This window comes from Nematolebias whitei, chromosome 12 (assembly GCF_014905685.2).
Source record: "Nematolebias whitei isolate Nwh7 chromosome 12, NemWhi1, whole genome shotgun sequence".
NCBI lineage: Eukaryota > Metazoa > Chordata > Actinopteri > Cyprinodontiformes > Rivulidae > Nematolebias > Nematolebias whitei.
The window spans coordinates 31,433,616-31,438,366 of NC_056509.1; positions in this window are offsets into that span (position 1 = coordinate 31,433,616).

Consider the following 4,751-nt stretch of genomic DNA (forward strand, 5'->3'; position numbering starts at 1 on the left):
TAGAATAGAATAGAATAGAATAGAATAGAATAGAATAGAATAGAATAGAATAGAATAGAATAGAATAGAATAGAATAGAATAGAAACAGCCTTTATTGTCCCACGGATGGGAAATTCAAGTGTAACAGCAGCAACAGCAGCAATAGATAAAAAGATAAAAATATTTCACACAAAAGTTCCTAAATGTTAATAAACAATACAATATATAAAGAAATAAGATGAACAATATCAATAATACTGTTCAATATGTATTGGAACATTGATAAGAACAGACTATTTACAATACAGTATTATAGGCAGAGTGTGTGTTTTAGCAGAGGTCAGCATGTATTTAATCCTTATTGAGTAGAAGCTGTTCCTCAGTCGTTCTACACTTAATGCTCCTTAACCTCCTTCCTGAGGGGAGCGGGGCAAAAAGTGTGTGTGCTGGGTGAGTGGGGTCCTTCATGATGCAGGTGTCCCTCTTTCTGCATCTGAAGATGTAGATGTCTGTGATGGTGGGGAGATTGACTCCGACAGACTTCTGTGCAGCCTTCACCACTCTCTGCAATTGTCTCCAAAAGTCTAAGCCTATAGCAGCATAACTAAGAGATAGCTCAGGAAACCAAGCCAACCCTAACTTTAGGATTTATCTAAAAGGAAAGTATTAAGCCTAATCTTAAAAGAAGACAATGTGTCAGCCTCACAGACAGAAACGGGAAGTTGGTTCCGCTAGAGAGGAGCCTGATAACTGAAAGAACTTCCTCCCATTCTGCTTTTGGAAACTCTAGGAACCACAAGTAAACCTGCAGTCTGAGAGCAAAGTGCTCTGTTAAGAACATATGGAACAAAAATATCTGTAATATAAGATGGAGCTAGGATGTTGAGGGCTTTGTATGTTAGAATTAACGTTTTTAATTATATTCTAATTTTGACAGAGAGCCAGTGAGGAAAGCTAAAACTGGAGCGATGTGATCTCTCCTACTAACTCTCATTGAAACTCTGGCAGCAACATTTTGGATCATCTGAATTTTTAAAATAATTTTGGAAACCCAGCTAATAAACACTTGCAATAGTCCAGCCTAGATGTGATAAATGCATGGACCAGTTTTTATGCATAATTTTTGGACATGATGTTTCTAATTTTAGGTTGAGGAAAGCAGTCTTAACTTTTTTAATGTGGCAGTTAGTTGAGCTGCCACCAGTTCAAGTATCTTGGGGTTTTGTTCACGAGTGAGGGAAGAATGGAGCGTGAGATTGGCAGACAGATTGGTGCAGCATCTGCAGTATTGCGGACTCTGTACCTGTCTGTTGTGGTGAAGAGGGAGCTGAGCTGTAAGGCAAAGCTCTCTGTTTACCGGTCAGTCTACGTTCCTACCCTCACCTATGGTCACGAGCTCTGGGTAGTGACTGAAAGAATGAGAATGTGGATACAGGCAGTTGAAATGAGTTTCTTCCACAGGGTAGCTGGACTCTCCCTTAGAGATAAGATGAGAAGTTCAGTTATCCGGGAGAGACTCAGAATAGAACCACTGCTCCTCCACATCGAGGGGAACTAGTTGAGGTGGTTTGAGCATCTGGTAAGGATGCCCCCTGGGTGCCTCCATAGGGAGGCGCTTCGGGCGTGTACAACTGGGAGGAGACCCCAGGGAAGACTCAGGACACGCTGGACAGACTACATCTCTCGGTTGGTCTGGGAACACCTTGGAGTCCTCCCAGAAGAGGTGGCTGTGGAAAGAGATGTCTGGACCTCCCTGCTCAAGCTGCTGCCTCCACGACCCGACTTCGGAACAAACGGAAGATAATGGATGGATGAAAAATAACCCCAAGGTTTTTAACATTAGAACTGGCCAAATCAATTCCATCCAGAGGAAGTGAAAAGCTGCAAAGTTTATTCCTAAGATGCTCAGGTCCAAAAATAGCAACTCTGTCTTGCCTGAGTTGAGAAAATCTCAAGTTTTCTGTCAGAAAAAAATCCAATGCAAAACTGATAACAACGTAAAGTTTTTTTTTGGTGGTGTTGTTTTCTTTTTAATTTTTATTTTTTACAGATTAGAGTATTTTTTTCTAAATTGTGGCTGCAATCCACTCTGCTCAAACTAACGGTTAACCCGTCAGAACGGTCCAAAACTAATCTCTGCTTCTCAAAACCGAGGTCGTTCAAAGAGCTATCTACAACTGGTAAGACGTTAACTGTTCATAACGTTTCCACAGAACCCCTGAACGATGCCTTCAGTTTAAAATAAAATGCTAAAAAAAAGGTTAAACCTTTTTTTTTAGCATTTTATTTTTTTAAAGGTTAAACCTTTTTTTTATGTGTTTCTTCTTAGGTTTCAAATAAATAAATAAAGCATGAATAGGAGGTGGTCAGTGGGTGCATGTTGTTTTTACTCAGGTACGATATTTAAAACTAAGAGCACGTGACGTCATTTGGACCAACTATTAATAAGTCGTCGTTTTGGTGCCCACACTCCCCCTCCTCCCCTCTCATCTGAACCCCTTCTTTACGCCATTGGACACTCGCCCTGTCTGTGTCGGCATAGCAGCTGTGCGCATGCGCAGCGGCGCGCGGTCTCTCGGTAAGCCTCTGATCCCGCGGGCTCAAACCCCTTTGGTCTGACGGTAAATAATGTTGTTTCCCGCGGAAGTTAACGAGCCTGACATCGAAACAGAAGCCCGGAGTTTGAGCCAGAGTTTGTAAGTGTGTTCAGACCGGGCCTGAGGGCTCGGGTTCGGTTCTGGTTTAACTTTTTATTTATTTCTTTGGTGGGGGGTAATGCCCCGCACCGGCTGAGTCTCAGCTGTGAGGAACCTGGGAGCTGGAGCTACAGTTTATCCACAGGTATGTTAAACTTCCTGTCTTAAACGTTTCACATTTTATTTCACACAGCTGCAAATCTGCTTTTAATTCTGCTGTCAATTTTACAGCACACCGTCAAGTTCAGACTTTAATTAATCACTTTAAAACTCATTAAAATGATCAAAAATTAAACAGATTAGCATAAATTATTACGTCTGATGCTAATAGGGGCGTAACTAGAGCAAAATCAAACGAGTTTGTTCATGTTTTCACAGTTCTCAAACAGCATCTTATAGTTTTCAGATTTATTCCGATAAGTTCAGCCTCCAATTAAAGTTATTTATAGGCGCGTGTTTTTAAAAGGCCTGTGTGGTGTTTTGTCCAACACGCGCTGAAATGATGAAAATGATGAGTTCATGGGCCTCGTGCAGACACAGCTCGGCCCCCACGTGGAGTTTGTGTTTATATTTGATCTGTAGGAAATAGAGGGGAATCTTATACCGCAGCCCTGCTCTCTTATTCCTGCAGGGCTTCAGTGGCCCCTGGTTATTACCCCCCTCCCTCTCCTCCTCCATGCATCAACCCTTACTGTTACACACCAACCAGAATCTGACAGGGGCCCATAATCCACGCAGATTAGATTACACACCTTTAAAAACATCTGATGACATTTTGTAAAAGATGGTAATAATAAAAGCAATCCTCCCCATCGAGTTAAAATAAATAAACTGATCACATTTCTATTAGCAACTATTTTTCCTGTTGGGTTTGAGGAAACAAAGCAAGGCCTGCTGGGAAATTGTGTTTATTGTCTTATGAAATGTTCCTTCTCTGATTGGAAATGAGGATATCTGTAAATAGGGTTAAATTTAACCACAGCAGTAACATACTAGTTTTTAATATTTTAAGAGTGCATCGTTATTATGAATGTATTTTAATCTGTGAAAATTGCAAGTTAAAATGTAAAGCTGCAAACAAAGAGAATGGTGAATTTCTCTTAATTTTGTTTTTATTTTATGTAAGTAAGACCTATCAATCAACGTTTAACCAAGCTGAAGGTAAATGTTGTCTAATTTTTATTGGCATCCAGAGTGTAAAGATGCATTATTAAATTCAGAGGTTTAAATAGATTTAAACACCAGTCGATAAACATATTAAAAAATAAAATAACATAAGAAGCTGTTAGTTAAAAGTTACTTAATGTTGATTATCAGTTTGTATTCTTGTGCCATTTAAAAATAAAAGCTTCACTGCTTAAATTGTGTTCCACATTTGGTTTAGTTTATTAAACTTTGAGAAAAAAAATCTTCCAAATAGGTTGTTTGGGATCCAGTCTTAGGTTTTAATTTTTTTTTTTTTACTTCCCATGTAGTGTTGTTTGCCGTCTTTGTCTGAAAAAAAAGCTTCAGAGATATTTTCATTTAAGGACATCAGGGGGCCAGATTGAGATAATCCAGGGGCCCCTTCGAACCCTCATTGTATTTTCCTGATGTGTTTTTTTCAAACATAACACCATATTCTCCCTTCTCTGGAAAAAACTATTTATTTATTATTATTTACATTATTCTGGGGAAATTATTTAATAGGCAATAACATAATTTCCCCAGAATAAGGAGGGCTGCAGATTATATTCCAAGAGTTCCAAGGCCTCTGTGAATGCTTCTTTTGAAATAAATTTGTTTTTTAAATTGTCAAAGTGATTGATTGTTTGAAATCAATCGTCAGATCGATCGGGTCTAAAATGCGTGACGTTTCTCTGCAGCTTCTTCAGTTCGCAGCCGCCTGCGGTTTGTTAAACATTATTCTCTCTTAGGCTCTCCGAGCGTGAAATTACCGCAGTCTGCAGCGGCGTGCAGCCCTTTTTAACCCCCCCACCTCCTCCTCCTGCTCCTTCAGTCTCATATGTGTGTTTTTTATGTCGCTGTCAATAGCCACAGTGAGAAATATAATTCTCTCTTCGGGGACTCTGAAG